Source organism: Notamacropus eugenii, chromosome 1 (assembly GCF_028372415.1).
Source record: "Notamacropus eugenii isolate mMacEug1 chromosome 1, mMacEug1.pri_v2, whole genome shotgun sequence".
Classification (NCBI taxonomy): Eukaryota; Metazoa; Chordata; class Mammalia; order Diprotodontia; family Macropodidae; genus Notamacropus; species Notamacropus eugenii.
The window spans coordinates 458,114,346-458,134,345 of NC_092872.1; the positions used below are offsets into that span (position 1 = coordinate 458,114,346).

A 20,000-nucleotide genomic window follows, 5' to 3' on the forward strand; every position below is an offset into this window, starting at 1 on the left:
GTATATATACAGATAAGTTTATATGGTGTATATATACAAATAAGTATATGTGGTATATATATACAGATGAGCATATATGGTATATATATATGCATACATAATAAGCATATATGGTACATATGTATATATATCCACACAAGTATATATGGTAGATAGATAGATAGGTAGCTAGACAGAGAGATAGACAGACAGACAGATAGATAGACAGATAGATAAAGTATATATGATATATATACATATAAGTATATATGCTGTGTGTGTATATATAGATAGAGACATAGATAAGAGGGTAGCTCATTTGGAATCAAAAAGATTTGTATTTTGATGAAAATGAATCCAAAGATTCATTTCCTGTGTTCAAATCCGGCCTCAGATACTTACTAGCTGTATGACCCTGGACAAGTCACAATGCTATTTGCTTCAGTTCATCTGTAAAATGAACTAGAGAAGAAAACAGCAAACCAGTCCAATATCTCTGCCAAGAAAACCCCAAATGGAGTCACAAAGAGTCAGACACAATTGAAACAACTGAACAACAAAAAACAATATGCAGATAAATATATGTATATTCTTCCTGAAATGATCTTGTACAAATATGTATGCATATGCAAGATAATTTGAAGCAGAGAAGGCTAACAGCTAAGGAGGACAGGAAAGGCTTTCTATAGGTGGTGACCCCTGAGTTGAGCCCTGAAGAAAGCTAGGGAATTCTCGAAAGCTAAAGGGGAGGAAGGTATGAACTTCAGGCATGCAAACCAAATGGAGACAGAAGACGAAATGATGAATTGGGAGAATAACTGGTAGGCTCATTTGGCAGGATTGGAGAAAGTATGATGAGAAATAACTTGAGCTAAGTCTGGGAGGTTGGCACAATGCAGGCTATGAAAGGTTTTAAGTGCCCAGTAGAAGAGTGTGTATTCTTATCTTAAAGGCCACACAGTAAATGATTCCTTGAGCAGGGTGGGGTAAGACAGAGACATGAGAAGAGGAAAGGGATGAGAATCAGGGAGACACATGAGAAGTGCTGATGGTCTCAATGAGATGGTGGCTGTGCGAGTGCTGCTCAGAGAAGGGGCAGGAGGTGAGACATGTTCTGGAAGGAGGACTGCTCTTGACATTACTCTTATCTCCTGCTTCCTGGGGGAATTCATCCCACTACTCTGAACAGTAGATTAAGATAGAGTTGCACCTGTGGCACATCTGGAGTGATCACAGGATGGATAACTGGAAAAGAACTTAGGGATCTTCTACTCTAATCTTCCCATTTTAAAGATGAGGAAACTGAGGCCAAAAGTGTGGAGTGGTTTGCCAAAGGTCACCTAAATTAATTATTTGTATTCATATTGTCTGATAATAAATCCACTGTTAAGTGGAAGGATAATTCTGACACTGACTTGGCTGTGCCAGTCAGCAATTGAATAAATGTGAGAACAGACTCTGAGGTGGGGAGACCTCGTCCAAGCAGCTTCCAAGATGCTCAGGGAGAAGAGGATGGCTCTCTGCTCAGAAATGTTTCTTGCACCTTTTTAAAAAAAATGTAATGCCTTGGAATTTAAATTTCCATCCTAGGGAAGGAAGAGACATCAAGAAGAAAAATATCCAGTTCAAGGCCCTCTTTTCAGAATCTCAAACCTTACAGAGGGAGGCATAAGTGCAAGCTTATCATGGCTGCAATGGAAATGTCTGCTAGCCTCGCCAATATCCTGGTGACCCCCTTTCTGGATGTCATTCTTCTCTGGCTACTTAGATAAAACTAGGCCACTATGAATTCCACAGTGTTTTTATGTTCACTAAGAGGTTCGGTGTCATGGATCCATGCAGAATTGCCAATACAAGTTTCATTTTCTTTTGAAAATAAATATGACTAGGGGCAAGAAGGGTTTAGATAAATATTTGCATGCTAATCTTTGCAGGAATTAGTATGTAAAAGTTAGGATTCATCACCAACAATTACAAACACATATTAAGCACCGACTACATGCAGGGCACAGAGCAGGATTCTGGGGTAATCATAATTGCTTACATCTACAAAGCTCTTTATTCTTTTCAAGGAAATTTCACATCTATTACCTTGTCTGGAGAATCAGAGGAGAATTCTAAAGTTGGGAGAGAGTCAGCTTTAATGCTGACAGTCCTTGCTATAAAAATTTGAGGACCTGTACTTCCTCTAAGCAGATTATCCCATGGATTGGTGAGGAATCAACATACAATCTGATCAGAAGGACGGGAGATTCCTGGTCTGTGGCCAAAGCTCTTAAGTTTGTATGGAAGCCAGCTTCACTACCCAATTACAATCGTATCCTGCTTTGGGTAGATACTGTAGAGTTGGATTATAATAGCAATAGAAAAAACAATAATTAAAATAGCATTTACATGGTGATTTAAGGTTTGAAAATTGCTTTACAAATATTGTTTCATTTGGTCTTTACAACATCCCTGGGAGGTAGTACTACTATTATCCCCATTTTATGGATGAAGAAATAGAAGTGATATGACTTGCCTAGGATCATATAGCTGGTAAGTATCTGAAACCAGATTTGAACTTAGGTTATTCCTGACTCTAGGTCCAGCACTCTAGCCACCTCATCACCTTAAAGGGAAACATCCCCCCTCATAGATTTAAAACTGAAAGGCACTTTATTGTACATATAATGCAACCTCCTCATTTTCTAAATGAGGAAACTGAGGCCCACAGAAAATAAATCACTTGGCAAGGCCACAATAATTCTGCAAATTCAATCATCTTTACACCATACTATGGTGCCTCCAGTAATATCACAAACTTCAATCCATTCAGCATTTGACAGCTACTGTATACAAGGCCCTGTGCTAACCTAAAGAAACCTTAACATTTAGAATTCATCTAGTCTATCAATAGATCAGGAAGTATTTATTCCATGTCTGCTGTATGCCAGGCTTCCTTCCTTCCAGGCATCACATTGTGTGAGTAATGCAAAGAAAAATGGAACAGAGTAGAGTATTCCATATCTGTAATACTTACATAGCAGTTAAGGTTGCAAAGTGCTTTACGTGTATCTCAGCTGATCTTCACAACAACCCAGCAAGGCAAGTGTTATCCCACTTTGAAGATGAGGAAATTGAGGCTTAGAGAAGTTAACTGACTTGACCAGGGTCACGTAGCTAGTATATGTATGAGGCTACATTTGAACTCAGGCCTTCCTGGCTCTATGTCCAGAACTCTTTCTACCTTATCACTTATCTATGAAACATTACTTGATTGGAGCATTTATGGAATTCAAAATGGAATATATCAAAATGAAAGAAATAGCAAGCGTCTTAGACCATAGCAATGACAAGATGGGTAGTCAAGGCTTAACTAAGGGAAAACGAGCCCAACTACAACTCAGATTAACAGCCCATCATAGAATAGATTTACTCCATGACCTTGTTCTGCATGCTAGATAACTTTCTTATCATCATTAACAATTAAATGGAATTTAATTTATTTTGGAATTAATATTGGTCATTGTTGACAAGATGGAAGCTTACTGATTTACAGAGTTATCTACTTCAAGACAGGAGCCCCTCTCTCAATACCTGCTCTGCACCCAGTTATGGGGCCATGGACCTATGGACTTGTAACAATGAAGGGGGGATAGCAGGAACATACAAGGATGTCTAGAGACATTTGCAAATTAGCTCTGATGTCTTGACAGACAGGGAAGCTAGGTGGAGTCCAGCCCCCATTGCAAAGCAAATGGCACTTTACAAGTAGAAAACATTTCCCCAGCCTTGAAAAGTCCAGAAAATCCTTAAGTGTGGAAAACCATGAATAACCAAACTTCATTTCAATCCAAGCTACAAGATGATCCAAAAGCAAGCCATCCAACAAACCACTATGGTGGTAGCATCTAAAATTTCTAGTAGTATCTAAAATTTTCTCTGGTCCTTCAAAATTACAGACATTATATCGCCAGAAATAATAATATTTCACATTTAAATGATGATGATGATAGTGATTTCATATGTGTACAGGATGTCCCAAAAGTCTTACAGCAGTTTTAAGCTACTCAAGTTATTTATTCTACTAAAGCTTAAAACTGGACTAAAATTTTTGGGACAAGGATAATGTTTCAATATTTAGAAATCATTTTCCTCACAACAACTGTGAATTAGGTGTCAGTATTTTTACCCTGGTTTCAGAGATGAATAAACTGGGACCCCTCGAAGTTTCATGATGTTCTGAAGATCACAAATCAGAGAATATCAGAGATGAAGAAAGTACCTCAAAGGTCACTGAATCTAATATATTACATCCCTGAAGAGCAGTCTTCTAACTTTTACTTGAAGATTTCCACTGAAAAAATCCACAAACAAAACCACAACTGGAAACAAGTTTGGCTCCTCCGATGGTAAATGGCTAAATATACCGGGTATAGGACAGAACTGAAGCCTGGAAGACCTCAGCATGAGATCTACCTCTGACATGTACTGGCTTTATGACTTCAAGTGAGACATGGCTTCTCACCTTAAGATTATAAATCACAGAGAAGGTACCAACCTGCCCTGATAAGCAGGAGTTTCCATACTTAAGAATTTCTTATACCAATAAAATCACAGGTTCAGTACCTTCCCTTATATGAATGTTATAGATTATCATCTTGCCATAAAAAATAAGTAATCTGAGGAATTCAGAGAGAGAATGGGAAGATTTGGATGGACAGATGAAGACTGAAGGAAGAAGAATCAGAAAAATAATGTATACAAGGATGACAATATTATAAATGAATATGAGACTAGACAAATTCTGATCAACTGCATCATTATCTTCAGTCCTAGAATGTGAAGATGAAACACATCTCCGTCCTCGCAGTAGAGAGGTGAAGGATTATAGATGTGTAAAGTGGTTTATATGATCGGAACTCATAACTACTTCCAACGGTTTTGACTGACCATTCTGGGTTTTCATTACAAAGAAAGTTTCATTGTTTGTTGATGGTGGGAGGGAGCTAAAAGGGAAAGACTGTGACATCAAAACAAAAGACAATAAAACTTTAAAAAGAAAAAAAAAGGAACCCACTACCTCCCTAGACAACCCATTCTATTTCTAGATGACTCATTATTAAGTTTTCCTGTATGTTGAGTCTACAACCTCTATATCTAGTTGTTCATAGTAACTGCCCTCTGGGACCAAGGAGACCAAATCTAATTGCTCTCCCATATGAAAGGTCTTCAAATTACTTGAGTAACAATAATAGCTAGTATTTACATAACTGTTGAAAGTGCTTTACATATGATATCTCAGCTGATTTTCACAACAACTGGACAAGGCAGGTATTATACTATTTTGCAGATGAGGAAATTGAGGTTTAGAGAAGTTAATTGACTTGACCAGAGTCACAGAGCTAGCAAATATCTGAGGTTAGAGTTGAACTCAGGTCTTCTTGACTCCTGACTCTCCATATCACTTAGCTGCCTCCTTGAGTTCTCTCTTCTTCAGGCCAGATATGCTCAGCCTCCTTAACTAATCCTCAAATGATATGGTCCTTAGTCCCCTTACTTCTATAAGACTACCCTCCTCTGGTTAAACCATAGCTTGTCAATGCCTTTCGGTGGATTCAAAAAGTCCCACAGACCTGGAGTAGAGTTCTCTCCTGGGAGCTTGGGATCTCTTTTGCCTCCAAAGACTTTCTCCTCCTGGCTATGAGAGCCTCTTTTTGAAGAATGACTTTCTCCCAATTTAAAAAGGCCACCTTCCTTTTCCAGGGAATGGTCTTGAGACTCAATAGCCCTATTCCCCAGTCTCATGGGTTGGGAAGACTCCACTCTTTTTTCTAGGTCTTAATAGAGCTAGATCACACTGTTATTGTTTAGTCATTTTCTAGTTGTGTCTGACCCTTCATTACCCCATTTGGGGTTTTCTTGACAAAGATACTGGAGTGGTTTGCCATTTTCTTCTCCAGCTCATTTTCTAGATGAGGAAACTGAGGCAAACAAGGTTAAATGACTTTTCCAGGGACACACAGCCAGTAAGTATATGAGGCAGATTTGAACTCGGGAAGATGTCTCTTTGACTTCAGTTCTGCCACTGTATCCAGTGCACTACCTGTCTGCTTGATCATAGTGTTCTTTCCCTCTCTTGACTACATCAGGTTCTTTGTGGATTTGTGGAAAGGAGCAATATGTCAATGTAGTTTTAGACCTCTGTGAATGGTTCAAGGATTGAATTAACCTACTGAGAAGTTATACATTTTCAACCAACTAATCACATTTTATTGCACTTCACCTAGACATCAATACAATGGCATTAACTCTTTGGTCCCTACAATCTGTGGGGAAATGGTCTACTCTAACTTTAGGGCTATGAGAAGTCCATTTGCCTAAGTAGAGAGACTTGTGATGATATTAAAAGAGAAAAAGTTAAAAAAAAAGTTTCCCCTAATAATAAGAGTAAAAGTTAAAAAAAAAAAAGTTTCCCCTAATACTGTCTCCTTTCTTATTCTCCATGCCACAGAATTCATTCTTTGATATAAATCTATGGGCCTAGTCCCAGTTCATGTGACCTAAAAACTATTCCAAGGTGTAAAGGTACATTTTCTCACCCAGGAACACCTCTGCACTTGCATCAACAATCCCAAAGAGCTTCAGCTAATTGTTTCCTATCCTACAAGAGGTCTAATGTATGCCAAGGTTAAATACCTAAAATTCACACCTTGGCTACAGGGAATAGTGGAAAGGTTGGTGCAGCTTGTCCAGCCTGAGGAGGAATAGACAAATACCAGGTGAAAAATGGAAGTGCATTTTGACCAAGTGTATTGGTGACACGTGAACTTTCTCAGTTCCCCACACAGTTAAGGGGTTTTTTTTTATATTTAAATATTTCCCCCACCTTCTGATTCAAGATAACAGAGTGACAATCAGTAAGTCAGCCACTTAAGTTTCCTATGGTTCATTTACCCCACCTGTAGAATGGTCCTAATTATTCAGTCAATAGAACTCATTATGTTTCTGCAAAAAAATTCATCCATCCTCCAAACATTTCTATATGTGTTGGCATCACAGTGATCCCTGCAGTCATCCAGGTTTGTGACCTTGGGATCACCACCCTATCCAGTCTTGCCAAGCCTAATTAACCCTACCTTTACCTCATATCCATACCATTTTTACACACACAGCCTCTACACTAGTTCAGACTGATTGTTCCTTGCCTGGATCATTTCATTATTTTTCTAACTTCAGTCTCTCCTTTCTTCAGTGTCCTCCATAAAGTGGCCAAATTGACTACTGAAACACAGATGTGACTACATAAATCCCCTACTCAAGGATCTTCCGTGGTTCCCTACTATCTCTACAATAAAATACAAATCCAGCCTGCATTTAAGCCTTTCCAGGGGTTAGCTCTGAAGTCATTTTATATTACTTCAATTCAGACACTTCCAACTCCAGTCAAACTAGCTTTCTATCTGATCCTCAGATACAACATGCCGTCTTCTTGCCCCCATGCACTTGAACAAGCGGTTCCCCATGTCTAGAATGCAACCCTCTTCACATTTAGCTCAGAGAATCCCAGCTTCCTTGAAAGTGCATTTCAGGTGACACTTTTAACATTAGGCCTTTGTGAATTCCTCCCCTCCCTGCACCCTATTATTACCACTCTCTTCTTGAAATGATTTTGTATTCTCTCCCCCTGCCCCCCACTGTCCTCCCCATCTCCATCCATGTAATGGAAGCTCCCTGAGGTCAGGGACTGCTTTGTTTTTATCCTACACTTAGCACAATACCTCAAGCAGAGTAAGTGCTTAAGAAATGCTTGTTGGATTGAAGGCCTCTTGCCTTCCTACAGACAGGAGGCGAAATGAGATGACTCGGGAGACATGCTCTGAGCAACGTCTCCAGGTGGCGTTGTTGACATGGTCACATTTGCACCAAATGGTACTTTTAATCCTTATCAGGATTTCTTTCAGGTGATCCTTTTTTTTTTTTTTTCAAAAGAAGGTCCAAGCCCTGCAAAGAAGTTATCTCTCGTCCCTCTTACCTCCTACCTTTCACATCCTAACCAGCCTACCTGAGCCCATTCATCCAAAGCAGGCTACCTGAGCCTTTCTATAGTGATGCCAAACTGGTCATGATGTAGAAACTCCAAATATTCAGACAGCAGAATTCCTACCACAAATGTAGCAGCTAAATATTGTAAGACTCCTAACTCCCCCATCTGTGTTTTGCCTCCCAAGAGGGAAAATAATCTTCGCAGAGATTCCCTTGTCTGGCAGGCAAATTCTAAACCTTACTGGCAACCACAGCTCTGTTTTCCAAACCAAACAGCTATGGAGCTGAGAGTCAGGGCTGCCTGGGATATACTGAGGAGGGAACTAACCTCCTTCCTACTTTCTTAAATCACTCTCTGTGGAAACTCAAGGCTGTGAAATAGACGAAGCTGTAACTGTTGTCCGTGTATCGTTGATAATGCTAGTGTAAGGTTTGGGGAATTAACGGCAGAAGAGGATTCCCAGGTAAATTCAGCAAACTTGCTGGAATGACTTACTGCTGGTGTTTGCTCTTCTTTTCTATACACCAATAAATAGGTTGATTGAATAGCCTCACTGTAGTTCAAAACAGTATTTTTTCTAACTGCATTAAAGTGGGTGAAAAATTAAACTTTCTAACTTTGTAGTCACAAGTTCAGGTTCCCTGTGAACACACATGGGAGTTGAAGAACAATTTTCCCCCCATGCATCCTGCCAAATCATTATTCCTCTCCTTCCCATTATTTGGAATCTTTCTTTCATTTTTCAGGGCTTTTCCTAGTCATCAAGCCTGAACCCTGCATGGTCACAATTGGCAATAAACCAATAATATCTGATGATAACAGAGAAGCCCAAATGATAGGCACCCCTATCGACTGGCCTTGATGTCTATCTGGGGTTCTCAACAGGCGAGATTTAAATGGTTCATTTTATTTTTAACTTTCACTTTTCCACATTTCAGCAATGTCAGGCAAAGAGGTATGGTTTTACTATCAGAAAGAATCGTGGTGCAGAATAATTTATGACTTCAGCTTGGGCTTTCAAAAAAGCTATTTCAAATCTTCACTTTGATTTGGCTGTATCAAAACTGCTCACAATAACAGCGGCGCTTTCTTGTAACTAGACCGTGCTGGCTGCGCCTCTGGATCTTGAGCTTCCTACTTGTACCAGAAAGTAACTTTGGAAAGGAACTGAGTTGTTTAGAGAAGCAAAACCAAGAATTTTTCATTGTCCCTCTGTGCCTCCTCCACCCCCAAACACGCAGCCAGGCCACTACCACTCTTCTGGACTAGCCATCCAGTGGAATCCTAGCATTTTTCAGTTGAAAGGGATGTCACAGGTCATCTGGTGCAGTCCTCACCTGCTTCACACGTCCCTTCCTTGGCTTCGCTGACAAGTGGCCATCTAGTCCCTTACTTGAAAAAAAAACCTCTGGTGACAGGGAACTTACAAATAGACAGTAGTGAACAGATGACAGTACTGCTTAGGTTGGGGGATCCGTCTAAAGGTCTTTCTGGTCCGGTTGGCCTCTGAGGGCCAATTTGGTTTGGGTTTGAAACAAGCCAAAGAGAATAGAAGGGATCTGAGTGAAGAACCACAATATGTCCTCGAAGGAGAGAGTCTTACCTTAGCAACTTAGCTGCATACTTGTCTTAAGGATCGTCAGCCTCGTGAGAGAGTCCTCCTGAAAAGATGCAGCTGATCTAGGCACTGACAGATTGCCAGAGGTGCGTCCCAGTTCCCTATCGCAAAAGAAAATAGAGAAAGAAATGATGTAGAGTGAAATGTAACAAATTCACCAAATCACAGCAGTATGCAGAGGTCAAGGAAATTCAACTGGAAAGGTTAAAGATGAAATCAAATCCGGTGTATGAGAATGAAAATCTATCCCAAAGCAAGGCCACCAGTGACGTGTTGTAGACAAGAAGCTAAATACTGCCTAGCTCTGGGATCTTTCATTTTCATCAGATCAATAAAAGCTTATATTTATCAGGATTCCAAGCAGCTGCCACTTCTGACAACCTCCACTTTATTTTCTCACTCTTTTGTGCTATATCAGGGCAAAGAGGAGAGAAGCACCAGCTTTTAATGCTATTTACACCTGAAGACACAATTCCATTAAGAGGGCCTGTTTTGTTAAAGAAACAGGGATTGATATTATTATATTGGCAGGAGCTAGAAACTCTCTTTGTTCTTCACCCCATGTCTTCCCCTTTGCAATCCAGACCCAGCAAGAAGATTTTCTGACACTAAGTATATGTGAGAGTACTTTTTTGTTCAAACTTACCATTTACAAAGAGAGGAAAGGCTTGCTGCTAAAACAGTTACCACTCTAATCATCTGTACAACAATATTTGCTATCAGGCATTCTAAATAGATTATCACCAGTCCATCTGTGTCATTACTGATTTATAAGGCTTTAAGCAGCTTTAGAATGGAAGCTTTCCCACTGAGGGTCTCCTTGTATAAATCAGAGCCGTACTCAAATATAGCAGCCATCACTCAAGACATTGTTCTTAAAATCATAACAAGAAGGAGAAAATGATAAATTGCTTGTAATATACTGATCCAAACTGATATGCAAATCTTGTTTTTTAAATATATTACTTGAGTAAAAAGAGGCATCATTAACATATGAATGCTATATGCAAATGATTGTGACAGAGCAGATGTTGGTGCATGTAATTGACCTATATGTGAATTGCATCAGAACCCTTAACTCTATTAATTCACTACCCAGTAACTAGATATTGTCCAAAAAGTACATTCTTTGAAACCATATACTGGAGGCAGAGCTGACAGGGTTCCAAGGATTCTGAAACAAGGTCACTGTCACCAGTATTTTGCTGTCATCTGCATTCTGCTCCTTATGGATGACATCATCATGGGGCTGTGTAAATCGATCACTTAATGGCATTTAGAAAATACTGCAGTGGGGAACAGGTTATAAAAAAAAATGCCCCAGTTTTATTCTTTTTCTTGGCAGAAATGTCATACCTCTTAAACTGAGGGTTTTTGCATGAGTGCACTGTGAAACACACAGATGCCATTTTATTCCCTGTCTTTATTTTTCCACTTCTTCTCAGAATGACATTAAATTGTATTAAATAGCCTTTTGTCCACAGGGCACAGACCACCCCGTATATGATAATGTATTAATGCCCCGCGTTCCAGCCACTGAGCTGAAACATTCTGAGACTTGGAGGATAAGTATGAAGCACCATTGTGTGTATAGCCTGCTAACAACTGTGACACATACTAATAGAAACATACCTAATAAATTACTGCTTTCAGGTCTAGCAAGCTGACATTTCTCTGCAAGGGACAATTTTATATTTGTGGCACAGAACAAAATTGCTTCATATGAAGCCACTGTGGATTAGCATAAAAATTAACACTTAAATTTCAGCTTATTTTCCACCCTCTCCTCCTGCCACAACAATCAATTCCTCTTATAAATCTGATTAGATTTTATGATGCTTATTATTCAGAGCATGTCTCAACACAGCATTCACAGGCTTGAAGACTATTTGTTTAAATAGAAAAAAGAAGCAGATAAATCTATAGGTATTTTTTATTACCCCATTCCCCACCAGTTTCTTTCTCATATTGTAACATCAGTAATTGATTGCACACATTAATTAACATGTAAGGTAGAAATTCTGCATTATGCATGATTTATTTTCCTATCTAGTTAGTAGGTTTGTCTGCTGCCCTTGTGTTTCTAGGACATTGGACTCGATTCTGGTCCAGACATAAATGCCAATGCTCATTCCCCCTGAAAGTTATTAATGTCAGATATGAAATGAGATTTTTGATTTCACCTGCTTACTAATCCACAAAAGCTGTTTTGAGTGATGCAGGCTTAAACAGAGAAATTTGAAATGATATATTGCTATATCTGATAAGATGCAAATATGTTCATTAGACATAATTTAGCAAGAGAGAATAGCAACACTTTTATAACTAGCCTAGGTCAAAAATGGTGGTTAATTAAACGAGTCATGAAAAATGGCATTACAAGTAGAATGTCCACCAGACATCAGCCTTCCTAATGACATGTGGCCGACAGACACCAAATGCTTTTCACTAAATATGGAAGGCAAAAAAAAAAAAAAACAACTTTCTGAGTGTTTCGTAATATGAGGCAAGAAAAACAAAACTCCATGCCCATTAAGAATCTCAAATTGATAGCATATTCCTTTAGGTTTTAATGGCGTTCCACTATACTTCTCTATTTGAAGTTGCGATAGCACTTCCCCTCATACTGGTTTAAAGTGATTTATATGTTCACTCCATCACAAATAAACCAGTAAAGAAATTAATACTATATCCTACCATACAGTCAGTTGCCCTACATTTTTATGGCTGTTTTTAAATCCAAGTACAGTAATAGAAGAAGGTAAAGATGGTTGGAGGGGTAGGGGGATTGGAGGGCAGAAGGAGGGAGGTAAGGAAAGAGTCATTTATGCTTGCATGTGTGTGCATGTGCATATGTATGTGTGCATGTATGTGCATGTATGTATATGTGCATTCTCCCTGTCTCTATAATACAGCTCAAATGTCTGTATGCTTTGGTTACCTAGGGAACCAGTCTGCAGTAAGAACTCTTTTGATTGGCTCTGAAATTAATATCATTGTGGGTGGAGTTCTGCTAGGTAGATTCTAGCAGGTAAAAAAAAAAAAAGTCACTCTATATCACCTGAATGTGATACTAAGATGGGTCAGTTGGGGAAAGGAGAAGGAGGGGAGAGGAAACATATGTAGAGGAAGAAGAGAGGAAAGTATGATCCCTAAATTGGAAATGTGAATATTTTGAGCAATGATTGCATTTTAAAGAAAGATGTGACAGTTTTGGTCTAGGCCAACTCTGCTATTTTCAATATAAGTGTTTTGCAGGGATGGGGGAGATATTCTTAAGTGAATCTGAATGGGGGTTGATTTTTAAAGCGATACAGGCAGAAAGAAGTATGTCTACCAGAATAAGCATGCCCCAGCAGCAGCTATGGGGTGTGAGCAGGCTGTTTGTAATTGGGGTAAGAAATTTATTGATGGAGTCATGCAAAATCCTGTATGCAGGATTCAAATTTATTAAAGCAGAAGGGTATGTGCATGTATATGGAATAATACACAATAGGAAACCACCTAAAATAAATACACATTGATTTCTACGACTATTTTTATGAACTAAAAAGCCCCACATTTTTGAAAGCTCCTACATGATATAATACACTAAAAGCACAATTCAATCTAACAAACATTCGGTGCCTATTACGTACATAACAAGGAATGGTAGAAACTACACTTGTAATCCTCATAAATTTTGTGGAGGCAGAAGGATCTCCTGGAAAAAACCAGAGAGAGAGAGAGAGAGGGAGACAGAGAGAGAGACAGAGAGAAGAGAGAGAGAGGGAGGGGGGAGAGAGAGAGAGAAGGGGGGGAGGGACAGAGAGAGAGAGAGAACATACAATCCCTCTTCTGACATATACTGGTCACCCCTGGGCAACTGACAACGTCTCAATGGCCCAGGCAGCTCTCTAGGTGAATGAGTTGTGAAGGTGCCCACCTGTACTGGTAGGGAAAGCTCTTGAGAAACTCTCTAGACACCGATGAAATCACATTCTGGATTAGGTGGAGTCAAGAATCATGGCCCAGATCTAGTCCTCCCCTGGCTCTGCCACTACCACACTGTGTGACCTTAGGCAAAATACTAGAGTACTTTCCTGTTTCTTACAGTCATGATAGGCCTCACATATAAGCCTACAGTCTAGAAGCCATCAGAGGCTTGGTCAGCCAGAACTAAGGACACTGAGATCTGTTAAAATGCTCGTAATACTGTGGGTAGAAAAAGTTGGAGGAAAATGGCTGCTCAGATTCAACTATCCTCATCCTGGCCAAAAAGCCACAGGATGAGTTTTGCTTGTACCAGTATCCCTAGCTCAGGCCAACACTGCCTCTTGAGCTCCTGTCGCTGCTTCTTTGGCATCATGTTTTATAAGCTTCACAACTGAAACCATGAGTAAGGCCTGGAGAAAATTATGAAGTCATGGTTAAAGAAATCTGATTTATTACTGAGCTTTGACCCATTTGTTGAATGAATTATTAAAATATCGAAATGATGGAATTCTTTCAATGAACCAGTATTATTGAATGCCTACTATGTGTCCATTTTTGTGCTGCAGGAGATACAAAAGAAAGACATGGTCCCTTGACTACATAAGCTCCCAAAGAAACTTACCATCTTCATTGGCAAGGTCAGATTCACACTTGTGAGATAGTTCAAAAATAATATAAAGTTAAGTGCCAAACTGTGAGGTTCTCTTTACAACTTTTTGAATTCTGAGAAAAGAAATATTAAGGAACTCAAGTAGACAGGGAAGGCTCCTTAGCAGAGGTGGCAGTAAAATAAATCTTAAGGTAGAATTGGATTTAAAGAAGTGGAGAAAAAAATGTAGAAAAATATTCTCCTGGGTAAGATATTTTTCATGGTCTAGAAGAAGGTACTGACACTTTTATATTATATGGGAGTTTACTCTTAAGTTTCAGTGAGGGGAATCTAAGACCTCAGGAAGAGTCCTGTAAGTTTAATTCTTGTAATGAAATAAGCTTCCTACCAAGGCTATGATCATTCAGCAAAGAGAGTTAATATCTAGCCATCTCAGATGTCTGGACCAGATGAATTCTTGATGATGTTGTCAAGTCTGTTATCCACAAGTGCAATGTGTTCTAATGAAGTTATTTTAATCTGCCATCATCATCATTATCATTACCATATAACAACTGGAGCATCCCCTCTCACATGCGTTGCTGCCATAATATTTACCCCAGGTTCAAGATGTTCTCTGGATCTGTATCCGCACAAAAATCACAGTTCATGAGCCCCCACCAATGGTGTCACTTTTTTTCTTTAACAAAGCAAAGGTATGCAATGATATCTTGATAAGAAATAAGCAAAATTACTTATTACAAAAGAACGTTCTTTCCATAAAACTGGGGTACACTTTCCCACAAATATATGTGACACTAATATGGAAAGTGAGCATATGGAGGGATCACACATAAAGGGTACATGTGTAGGGAACAGATGTGGCTGAGTACACATGTGAAAGCACAACGCACTCTTCTGGTGCTATGGGCCTGTCAGTGTCTACTGTTGATATCATCCAGTTAACTAACTAGGTCTGCTTCCAACTGGGTGTGACATCTCATGGTACCTCCTGGCATCAACTGGGCATGTAGTCTTAGCTGGCCATTGCTCCATTAGTTTCTTGTTGAGCACAGCAGACTCTGTAGGATGCTGTTACCTGCCATTAGCTTCTGGGTTTTATCTCTTAAGGATTACCAAATAATCATCTTACCTCTAGACTAGAGATCTTTCCTTTGTACTCCATGCATGACTAGATCATAGCCAACTGTTGCAGACAGCTATCTGATTTATGGTTAGAAGTCCCAATGTTCCTCTGGCTTATCAGGGAAATGTATTTAAGCCAGAACAAATAGTATTTTCTATCTACCCATCCCAAATTCTTGTCTTTAATATATACATCTATCAGGAGCAAAATCCCTTTGTTTTGGTCCTGTATTTTAGACAATGAAAAACTTCACTTTCTTCCTACAATAAGCAAACATTTACTCTTTATGTTTACAAAATGCTTTATGGACATTATTTTATAAATTACAGTGGTTGCAATCATAAAATAGCCTAAGAAGGAGTTTGCTTCAAAAACAAACTTGAGAACAAGTGGCCTTCCTTTATGTTCTAGTCTTGGATTTGATGCAAGTCTAAGGGACTAAGTCCCAAAGTGGAAGGGAAGGAGTGTTTCAGGTCAACAGACCAGGTACAGAAGTAGTAAATCATGTAAACAACAACTCCCTGGGCCCTCTTGCTACAGGCTCAAGTCATCACATGCTTAGATCAACAGTAACATTTCTGGATTCCCATGTAAGAAAGTCAAGGTAAGGAGAGTTTGAGGGTCGCACCTACATCAAAGGTAGTCATGCTAATGAGAAGTCAACGAAGGGGTGACAAATACAATCTTTCCTTTTAAATGAATTGGTCACAAGTTTGGCAGCTCTCTTCCTAAATCAAGAACGACCTATGTGGGATATGATTCTATTTGGAGTCATTATTCTTCTTTAACTATAGAATTTTCATATAGTTAGTTTGTATGCATATACGAGTGTTACATGTAACACAGGTACTGGTATCTAGACCTGTGATTTCTTCAAGGCTGGGAACTCCCAGGAAAGGAACTCCCTCTACCAAAATAGCTGGTGACTGCTCTGAAACTAAGAGAGCTAGTTGGGGCAAGGACCCTGACAAGGGTTGTGAAGTCAGAGAGAGAATTTGAACTCAGGGTTTCCTGACTCCATTTTGAAAGCAATTCTCTGTCTATCTGCCCCACTATACCATACTGCCTATCAATTTGTCTGCACAGATATGCAAATAAATGTATAAATATACATACATAGTATATGTAGACATATACATAGTAGTATACATAGGCATAAGTAGATACATACGCAGAAGTATACACAAACATATACAAGGATATATACATAGATGTAAATATAGACATGTGCATTATACACACACACACACACACACACACACATACCTACATCTGTATGTATATGTATATTTATTTTGTTTTGGGCCAGATGAGATTTCAATAGCATAGAGAGCTCCTGGTGAGTGTATTCCCTCCACCAGCACAGATTGGCAAATGTTCAGCAATTTGCAGTCTTAGACAGATAGCATGGCATGCTAGATAGTTCTTTGTAGTCAGAAAGAACTAGGTTTAAGTCCTGTTTTAGACACTGACTGACCTGTTACCCTAGGTAATTCATTTACCTTCTTAATGTTACAGGTAACTTTCTAAATTGTGTGTGTGTGTGTGTGTGTGTGTGTGTGTGTGTGTACACATATACTTTCTTAGGTTATATCCTCAAGCCCATTACCTTTCAAAGATTAGATTGTAGCAGTCCAAGTTCTTTGAATACATGAAAAGTAATTAAAGAGCAAATTAGTGGGATTCACTCATTCATTCATTCAACAAACATTTACTCAAAACCAACTATGTGCAAGACCTCATGCTGAAAACAGAGAAATATAAGGATCAGTAAGACGGAGACCCTGCCCTGACTAAACTGACACCCAAGACGGGGAGACTAGATGTGCACATAAGTATAATACTAGGCAGAATGCGATGAGCCCAAAAGAGAGACCCAAAGTGCTCTGGGGTCCAGGAGAGGAAAAGATGACTTGAAGCTCGAAGCTGGGGTGATGAAGAAGGCTTAGACCTAAACAAGAGCTCCCTCTACAGAATCCCTGACAGGAGGTCAACTGGCCTCCATCAGAAGACCTCCCATGATGGCCCCTTCCATTCTGGCACCCTGCTGATTGCTCTCTTACACTGAGCCAAAATTGGCATCTTGACAACTTCTACCCGCTGAGCTGAGTTCCTCCTTCTTTGAACCAAGCAGAACTAACATGATCTCTTTCCTACATGACAACTTTCAAAGTGCTTGAAGACAGCTATCGCGTTCCTGTGAATCTTCTCTTCTGGTCTCTTTATAAAGGATATAACATTTGATTTGGGCCTTGAAAGTTAGGTAGAATGTCAACAGGTGAAGATGAGGCAGGAGAGGACATCCTAGCCATGAAGATGAATGTGAGCAGGAGGCTGTGATTAAAGGAGCCAGGGAAGCACAAGATGTCTTCCAGAAGGGGCAAGACCAACAGTTTGATGCACTAACATATGACATACAAAAGTAAAGAATGGGAAATCAGACTGGGAAAGTATTTTTCTTATGGCAAAAAAAGTCTACATACTCTTTACTTTAACAAAAAGTAAGGTAAAAATGCTGAATTTGGAATTAGAGGATCTGGGTTCAAATCTCACCCCTCCTACATAATTCTTTAATGGGACCTTGGGTAAATTGCTTATCTAGGCCCCCTAGGTGGGACCTCAATAGTCCTCATCTGGAAAATGAAGGCATTGTACTTGATGACCTCTGAAATACCTGTTGGCTCTAAATCTATGATCCTAAAGTATCAACGTGTCTGCCTTCTGGTAGTATCTCACCATTTGGCCCTTATTATCCTACTTATTCCCACATGTCTTAGACCAACTGGAACTTCCTCATTCAAATCAGAGTCAAATCTTCTGTACTGTAATTACCCTCTTAGAAAATTAAATCAGAGTAGGAAATTTTACCTAAGCCAGGTCTTAATAAAAATTGTGGTAATATAAACTCTGCAGGTACCATGAGATTATAGGTTATTAGGAGAGGAGCACTGATCATGAAGCCATGAAGAAAACAAGTTTGAGCCACATTCGTCAAACTTTCACTAGAGCCTCAGAGGTGTTTTTCTTGTCTTTCAGATCAGCCTTTTCCAGATACCATTCCTTTTGTTTTACCTTAATCTACCAACCTTCTCCGAGTCAGATACTCCAAATGGAGACAGAGTGAGCCCACTGTCATTTTTTTTGTGGCTGAATAATTTTTGAAAATGAGTCTTTTGACGAATATACCAACAGATGCTAACCTATCCTGGACACTGTTGGGTGTGGTTTCCACACAAATATACAAGCACACACGCAGAGGTGTATTTTATGGGAGTAAACAGATGAGGCCCTAAAATAGTCCATGTTGAGTCTCCTTGGCATAAAGTGTGGGTACGAAGCCTACACTGTTTACAATCTATTGGTTCCCTTAATTTGTGAGCCCTTTTCCCAGAAACATTCACATAAAGAAGTTCTTTCTTGGGCACTTGAGACACCTCTCATTGGGTTAGGCTCTGGCTTAGTCAAGTTCTCAGAGGAGGTCACAGGATTTAACCAAGGCAAGGATTTCTTGAAGTCAGGTCTTTGGGTAGTCTCAAGAAACCCAAGAAACCTTCAGAACTGCTTGTTATTGAGTGGGATATTCTTTAAGTCTGTTTCTGAGCTAGCTGCAAAGAAGCCAGTGGCAAGTGCTCACAGCAAAACAGCCAGAGAAGCTCTTCTGGAGAAATTCACGTTCCTTCAGGTGTTTATATCATCACAATTTTTATTAAAACAAACATCACAAGGAAGGAAACAAATAAAAAAAATTCTATGATTTCTACAATTTCCCTGAACCGTTCTTCTCGGCAGACGCCTTGCTTATTGGCTCGAAATAAGCTGCCAATAAAATCAGTCGAAATTAAACTCACACTGGATTTTCTTTCTCCCTGTAATTTTGGTAGGGTTGTTTTTATTTTCATATGGACTTGAAATGTCTTATCGTCTTAGGTTTGAGATGTCGGTGTCTGCTTAGTTACAACTTAACTTCTACAGAGTTTATGAATCCTAATTTCAGTTCACACAAAATGAGTTCCCTTTTAATGTTAGCTGAACACTGGCTCATCATGGATAACAGTTTGCCTTCTCCTGTATGAAGAGTGTTGTATAAAACTCAGATTTCTGTATTGTAATTACCCTCTTAGAAAATTATATGATTTCTAATTTAGCAGAGCATCACAACACAATGCAGCACTGCCCACAAACCAAAAGGAACATTTGTTTGCATGTAGGATTTCAGAAAAAAAATTTTTTAATTTAAAAGACTTAGTTGGTGAATTAGAAAAAATGATGTTAATTTGGGATAAGAAAAAATTAACATTTTTGAAGTAAAAATAATGTGCCGTCATAATTTGATTAGAAATTGAATCAAATGCTATATTGCAGCAAGCAAGCAAACAAGGGAGATTTCTGTGCCACTAAAGATTTGGTTTGGTTGTGATTTGTATATTTAAAATGATAAATTCAAACCCATCAGCAGTAAATCAATTGCAGGTACAGAAGATAAAACTGGAATAAATCATCATATCACTATATTGAAAACACAAAGAGGAGATAAAAATGGGAACTTTCGACTTTAAACCAAAATCTGTTTCTAGGTTTTCCAAGGGCAATTTGCTAGGGAGAAGTTTAATGTATACATAAAATCATCTATCACCACATCTGATCCAAATATGCTAATGATTTT

General features: G+C 39.1%; 1 protein-coding gene across 9 annotated transcripts in view; it reads right to left on the reverse strand.

The window, feature by feature from the left end:
- Positions 1–20,000, reverse strand: part of ZNF536 (zinc finger protein 536) — a 597,265-nt gene that overhangs the window by 429,422 nt on the left and 147,843 nt on the right. For all 9 annotated transcript variants that reach the window (XM_072632093.1, XM_072632095.1, XM_072632099.1 and 6 more), the window contains one exon: positions 9,612–9,727. The gene's annotated coding sequence lies outside the window, so the exon portion shown is untranslated. The remainder of the gene's footprint in view (positions 1–9,611; positions 9,728–20,000) is intronic.